At 38.4% G+C, this 7,827-nt stretch overlaps 1 non-coding gene across 1 annotated transcript; it reads right to left on the bottom strand.

Moving 5' to 3' along the window:
- Positions 1-2,962: 2,962 nt before the first annotated feature.
- TRNAR-UCG (transfer RNA arginine (anticodon UCG)) lies at positions 2,963-3,035 on the bottom strand. The gene has a single exon. It is a non-coding gene; the product is annotated as a tRNA-Arg (tRNA).
- Positions 3,036-7,827: the final 4,792 nt, after the last annotated feature.

Here is a 7,827-nt window from a genome sequence, read left to right as displayed (position 1 = left end):
AGTTTGCCTAATATCCTTTCAAGAAAATTTCATAATACACAATTCTTATGTGTCACATACTTGTCATCATGGTGGCTAGAAGCAGGGTGTACAGTTCTTTTTTCCAGATACTCCTGAGTACCTTCCCACCAGGCAAGATACCAGAATTAGGCAAAACTTTTTTTTTTTTTTTTTGCTTTAGATTTTAAACTAAATCTGAACAGAAAGCAGCATCTGTGTGTTTTATTTAGAAATGTTGCATTTGATAGAAGAGTTGAAAATGACAATTGAACAATGTCATAAATTATGACAGAATTTCCTAATTTATTAGTAAAACTATCAATCAAACAAACCGAGTATGTTATAAAGCCATTTACAGACGGAGTCACCCTCTCAGAAAATTCCTAGGGGTTACTCTCCATCAAAATGATACAACACTAAAAAAAAGGAAAACATAGGGGTCAAAAACAGGAAGAAGGCAAAGTATATCCCAGGTCGTTGAAAGAAAAACCCCAGGAAGACACCTGTGTAACATGCCTAGAGAACAACCAGTCTAGATTGAAGCAGGGGGATGAAGGCTCCAGAGAGGAGACCACTAATAAAAATATTAAAATTCATAGGTTCCTTGAGGTATTTCACCATATTGAGAGTTGCTTAAATTCAAGGAAAATCAATTGAGAATGAATTGGTTACATGATCATAAAAGAAAAAGTAAAAGGCAGTTAATAACTTGGCAGAAAACTAAAAGGCACATAAGATACAAAATATAATCATAGTACTACATGGCACAGCTGTGAATAATTTTTTATAACCAATAAACTCTGAATTTAGAATTATGATGAAATTAAGTAGGAAGGATGAGGGAGGAGAAATATATATGGAGGGATGAGTAATGTATGAGAGATGCCTCCGGAGATTGACTTTCAACATGAAGTGAAAAGAGCCCTGCAGACCTGCTCCCAAGTGAAACTGGTAAAAATTATTTTTTTCAAATCAACCATTTAAAAGTCTCTGGCAAAGTGCCAGGCATAGTGGCTCATGCCTGTAATCCCAGCACTTTGGGAGGCCGAGGTGGGTGGATCACAAGGTTAGGAGTTCGAGGCCAGCCTGGCCAGCATGGTGAAACCCTGTCTCTACTAAAAATACAAAAATTACCTGGGCATGGTGGCGGGCGACTGTAGTCCCAGCTACTCAGGAGCTGAGGCAGGAGAATTGCTTGAACCTCAAAATAATGATAACGAATGAAAGAATTGTTCTAAGAGTACATACGGTATGATCCCACTCCATGAAATTCTGAAAGCTATGAACGGATAACAACGGAAAGCATACCTGGTTGTAAGAGGGGAACAGGGCTTACAAGAGTGCAGGAGGAAGCTTTTCGGGGTGATGTCTATGTTCATTATCTTTATTGTACTGGTCATTTCATGATTACACATATTACACATATATGATTATATATATGTGTAAAACTTACACATAGTTTAAACTTGTGTAGTTTATTGCATGGGAATTATGCCACAATAAAACTGTTTAGAGTACATTGTCTGGAAAAATATGTCTATGCCATTTTGCGAGTATAGTTGTGGGTCTTTTCCCTCTCTTTTTTCTATACTGTGGAAGAGATCGTGTCTCGTTGGATTTTTTTGTTTGTTTGTTTGTTTTTTGTTTTGAGATGGAGTCTCGCTCTGTCGCCAGGCTGGAGTGCAGTGGTGCGATCTCGGCTCACTGCAACCTCCGCCTCCCGGGTTCAAGAGATTCTCCTGCCTCAGCCTCCCCAGTAGTTGAGATTACAGATTCCCACCACCACGTCCAGCTAGCTAATTTTTTGTATTTTTTAGTAGAGACGGGGTTTCACCATGTTGGCCAGGATGGTCTCGATCTCCTGACCTCGTAAGCCCCGGATAAGTGATGGGACATGGGGTTTTCTCAGTAGGAAGATGTTTGACAGCTAATTCAATTTATTTCGTAGTTTGACTATTCATTATTGCTCTCCGTTCTTTAATCATACTTAATAAGTCACGCTGTCCTAATAATTTGTCCATTTCATATAAGTATTCAAATGTATTTGGCCAGATTCTTTCCCCTTTTGTTTTGTTTTAACGTTTACTGGCTTAATTTTTTTGTTGTTCTATTTTTTTTTTATATCTTCCTGCCCAGGCAATTGTTTTGACTTTTACTGGTTTATTATAAAGGGCATTACAAAGGATCTCTTTCGCCTTTTGGAGAAGCGGCTTCCTCTTTAAGATCTTTTCCTGGCTCGCCTCTCCTCCTGTTTTCACCTGTTTTCAGGTCTCTGTTAACACCTTGGTTCCTCAGATATTGCAGACAGTCTAATTCGCCCCGCGATGTGAGGGAGAACCCAGGAGCAGGCCCCGGCAGAGAAAGAACGCTTCCGGTCAACGACCACATCCACCTGAATCAGGAGCGGGTTTTAAGGCTTGTGTTTCTTCAGCTCCTCTAAAATGTGGGAAGCTTTCCTTTCGAAAGGGGGCGATATTTAAACTGACCTCAAAAATACAAGGCTCTCAAGATACACTCTTTTGTGTGTCTGCGAGTCAAACTTGTAACCGAGCGCCGGGACCAGTGGAAACTTGATGGTCGCCCCCTGCGGGACCAGGTGAATAAAGCTCCTTAACATGCACTCAACTGAGCTCACTGAGCCCACTCAGCAGGCGGGAGGAGGATGCGTCTGGACCAGGGCGCACGTTCTTCCCATCCCACCTCGGACTCCAGGCACCTGTGTGCCAGCCTGGCCAAGTGCTTCCTCTAAAGTGCAAACAGCTGAAAGATGGTGTGCTGGCCCCACCTGAATCACTCGCACCTCCAAAGAGGTGTGTGATTCAACTTCCCATTTCCTCGGGAAAGGACTGCAGAGAATTCACGTTCACTTTCCGAAAGTAATTGAATGCTATATTTTTGGGGTGTGGGAGGTTGCGCAGTGTTGCTTGAAGGTTAGGGACGGGAAAGTGAAAAAAGGGAGCACCAACCACGAAGGGATTCGAACCCTCAATCTTCTGATCCGAAGTCAGACGCCTTATCCATTAGGCCACGTGGTCCTACGACTTCCCAACTGCAAAAAATGTAAGAAATGTTGTAAGTCTTGGCTATTAACCTGGATTTTATATATATAGTATGGTTCTACTTACATGACATGATTTCTGTTGTTAACCTAATTTCAAAGATAGTGTAATAATACGAAAGCTAAATAACTTTCCAGTGTCACACAATAACAGGGTAATGCAAAGTGAGTACTTCGATTTTCTCCAAACTCCTACCCTTAACTTGACACCAAATGTTACAGCAAATTTTGCACATGCACCACATTGCTTCTCTCAGCCAGTGACAAAAAGCTGTAAAGAAAGGGAAAAGGAAAAGGATTGAATGTCTCTCTATAATCACTACTACACATGATTAATTTGCATTCAGCATTGAAACCCTCTGGAAGTAAATGAAAATCACCAGGTGAACGAGAAAGACCCCCTCAGGCGACCTTCTCAGCTGGGCGTCCAATTCAACTGCAACAGCTGCAATTAGCATTAAATAGAGACATCTTCCTAGGCCTGGCTCCGCTTGGTAATCAAAACTAGACCCTGCTGAATACTCTCTAGTGAGACGTTTGTTAAAAGCCCAAGAGTCTAGCGGTCACTCAGAGAATAATGTAGAAAATACCTATCATCTTGTGCAACCACCCGGTGGTGGCGCTGTGTGGTTCAGGGGGCAGGAGCCGCGCTTTAGGCCCGGAAAGTTGAGGTTCGAACCACTTCTTAGTGGTTGTGTATTTTCATTTCAATTCTTCATTTGACCCAGCCATCCTTGACTCGCAGGATTTTAACCTCCCACTAGTGATGTGCCGGTGGGAAACACACAGGAAGGAAAGGCGCACGCAAGGCCTGGCCACGGAACGAACTACGCCTGTGTGGACCCCTTCCTGTGGGTGCCGGGGGCGTGGTGAAAGCAACTGGGCGCATATGGTGATCTCATTCCCCCCATTACTGAGAACTCTTGGAGAGCCTCTATGGGACCTGCCTCTTCATCCTGGCTTCCGGCTCTCCCAAAGTCTGTTACACAAATTTTTCACATTCCAGAAGGGCTGGAGAAACATTTATTTACTGAAAAGTTCTATCCAGCAACTGCACCCTGAGGAGGCTATGCTCTCTTTCTCTTGCCCTCCACGAAAGCACCACCCAGATTCTCTCACCCACCTGGTCAAAGTGTCAGCTTGCAGGGATCTGTTCTTAACGCAGCCTGAAGGGGTTCAGTGAACACCTAGGAACGAAACTTAATCTGAGACCTAAAAGATGAGAAAGAATTAGTTTTAAAAGAAAAAATAAGTGCAGAAAGAGGCTGCACATTGTGGCTCACGCCCGTAATCCCAACACTTTGGGAGGCCAAGACGCGGTAGGGTGGGGGGTTAGTTGGTGGGGGGGGGAGTTGGTGGGGGCTGGGGATTGCCTAAGGCCAGGAGTTTGAGACCCTCCTGGGCAACACAGCGAAACCTCTCTCTCTCTTCTCTCTTTAAAAAAAAAAAAAAAAAAAAAAAAAACCAAATAGGTGATCTAGAAGATGGATCAGTATGTGCAATGGTATAAAGAATTTTGCCCAATTAATTTGAAAATTAAAACAGCAAATTCTGCAAAAGTTATCAATTATGAAATTTGATTCAAGACGAAATAGCAAGTAACTGTCACATAAATTGAATAGTCAAAAATTGTCCTACAGAGAAAGTCCTAAACCCAGATATTTTCACCTGAAAGTTCTTCTAAACAATCCAGGGAGAATAATTTCAATTGGACACAAACTTTTCCAAACATAGTGACACGGGGAAGACTTTTCACCTCATTTTCACCTTCATCCTAATACCAAACCAGACAAAGAGAGTGAGAGAAAGAAAAATCACAGGTCAATCTCATCCATGAACACAAAATCAGAAATCAAAAAAAAAAAAAAAAAAGCTGAATCCACCAATGTTTAAAGATTATAACAAATCCAGATTTATACCAAAAGCAGGATGTCAATTTAACATGAGAATAACAGTGTTATGATTCAGTACATTAAGAAATTAAAGGAAAAAAATATGTTCACCTCAAAAGAGGCAGAAAAACATTAGATAAATTTCTATGTCTGCTCACGATGCAACTGTTAACAATCTAGAAATAGAAGGAAATTTCTTTTACTTAATTTTTAAAAGATAAAAATAATCTACAGAAAACAATTCTTAAAGGTAAAAAGTTTAAAACACTTTACTTGAGATTGGGACTACAAATGGTATACTAGGAATTACCACTTCCATTCCTTCCCAGACAAAAGGAAAGTAAAAAAGTTATAATTCTCAGAAAGGAAGAAACAGAACTATCTTTTCTTTCTGTTTTTTCTTTAACAAATTGTTTGTGTACAAAATTAACAAATTTAAAATTAAATTATTATAATTATTAAGAGTCTTAACACATTTTCCTGATTGCCATAACAATTTACAAAAGCAATGACATGCAATGCAAAAAAACCTAGAAGTCACAGGAAATGAGATATTTTGATATTTCAATAACAAAAAAACACAAAAATATGGCATAATTTCATTTATAGAAAGTACAAACTAAGCATCCTAAAATATCTATTGTTTATGGATACAAATATAATTAGTAAAGCTAACAAATAAGAGCAAGAGAATGATTATTGAAAACATTATTATAGTGGTTATCTCAGCATGAGGATGAGAGAGGTATACTACAGAGTGGGGTAAATGGAGTTTCTGAAATAATGGTAATGCTGTCTTTCTTAATGTGGCTTCATATCTTTTAAGAAAATTTTTAATTGTAGTATAAGAAACATACAGAAAAGTGCCCAACTACAAGCCTATATAGATCATTGAATGTATATGAAGAGAATATATCTTTGAACTCCCACCCAGGTCTTCTGTTTCAATGTATTGCCGCTGTTTCCATCAAATAAGATCCCAGAACTAAGTTTTGTCACTTGAGCTGTGTCAAGAGATAGAAAATTATCAGTCCCTCCAAAAGCCACCCTCATGCCCCCTCTTAATCACATTCTCCATAAGCATAACCACTTTCTTGACATCTAATATCATCTTTGAATTGTGCATATTTTCATACTCCATATAAATAGGATTATATAATAAATACTCTCTTATGCCTGGCTTCTTTTGTGCAAGAATATGTGAAATTCATCCATGTTGTTGCATTTAACAGTTGTTCTTTCTCACTGCTGTGGATGTATTCTGCAATATGAATATAACAATTTTTTATGTTTGTTTACCCATTCTGCTGGTGGTGGATGTTTGGGTTGTTTCCAATTTGGGGATATTATAAACCGTACCTCTAGGAAAAGTCTTGGACTTGCCTTTTTTTTTTGGCATATATTTGCACAAGTTTTACTGGGTATTAAAATAAAGAGAGTAAATCGATTTTTAATGTTTGCTAACAGTTTTCAAAACCTATTATTCTCTTTTATCCATCTGCCTCACATTTAGGTCAGCCTATAAGAAAGTGTATTTAATCTATGAATTACTTTTGATAGTGTGGATATTTTAACATTATTAATTCTTCCAATCCATGAACGTGAAATATCTTTTCATGTATTTGTGTCTTCACCAATTAATTTCATCAATGTCGATAGTTGGTTAAATTTGTTCCTAAGCATTTATTCTTTTTGATACTATTGTAAATGGGATTCTTAATTTCCTTTTTGGATAGTGTTCATTGTTGGTGTATAGAAATGCAACTGATTTTTGCATGTTGATTTTGTACTCTGCAACTTTACTGAATTCATTTATTAGTTCTAACAGTTTTTTGGTGGGGTATTTAGGGTTTTCTGTACATAAGATCATGTATACAAAAATCAACTCAAGGTGAATCAAAAGCTTAAATCTAAGACCGGAAACCATTAAAATTCTACAAGACAGCATCGGAGAAACCCTTCTAGACATTGGCTTAGGCAGAGAGTTCATCACCAAGAACCCAAAAGCAAATGTGACAAAAACAAAGATAAATAAACTAAAAAGTTTCTGCACAGCAAAATAAGTAATCAGCAGAGTAAACCAACAACCCACAGAGTGGGAGAAAATCTTCACAAACTGTATACCTGACAAAGGACTAATATCCAGAATCTATAAGGAACTCAAACAAATCAGCAAGAAAAAACAAATAATCCCATCAAAAAGCGGGCTAAGGACATGAATAGACAATTTTCAAAAGAAGATACACAAATGGGCAACAAACATGAAAAATGCTCAACATCACTAGTAATCAGGGAAATGCAAATCAAAACCACAATGTGATACCACCTTACTGCTACAAGAATGGCCATAACAAAAAAAATTTTAAAAAATACATGTTGGCATGGATGTGGTGAAAAGGGAATACTTTTACACTGCTGGTGGGAATGTAATCTAGTACAGCCAATATGGAAAACAGTATGCAAATTATTTAAAGAACTAAAAGTAGATCTATCATTTGATCCAGTAATCCCACTACTGGGTATCTACCCAGAGGAAAGTAAGTCATTATATGAATAAGACACTTGCATATGCATGTTTATAGCTGCCCAATTTGCAATTGCAAAAATATGGAACCAGCCCAAATGCCCATCAATCAACAAGTGGATAAAGAAAATGTGTTATGTATTAAATATACACCATGGAGTACTATTCAGCCATAAAAAGGAATGAAATAATGGCTTTTGCAACAACCTGGATGAAGTTGGAGACCATTATTCTAAATGAAGTAACTCAGGAATGGAAAACCAAACATCATGTGTTCTCACTTGTAAGTGGGAGCTAAGTGAAGACGCAAAAGCATAAGAATGATATAATGGACTTTGGGGACTCAGGAGGTG

The sequence above is a fragment of the Macaca mulatta genome, chromosome 4, assembly GCF_049350105.2.
Source record: "Macaca mulatta isolate MMU2019108-1 chromosome 4, T2T-MMU8v2.0, whole genome shotgun sequence".
NCBI lineage: Eukaryota > Metazoa > Chordata > Mammalia > Primates > Cercopithecidae > Macaca > Macaca mulatta.
Note: the sequence above shows the minus strand (reverse complement) of the source record. Positions and strands in the feature narration are given on the sequence as shown.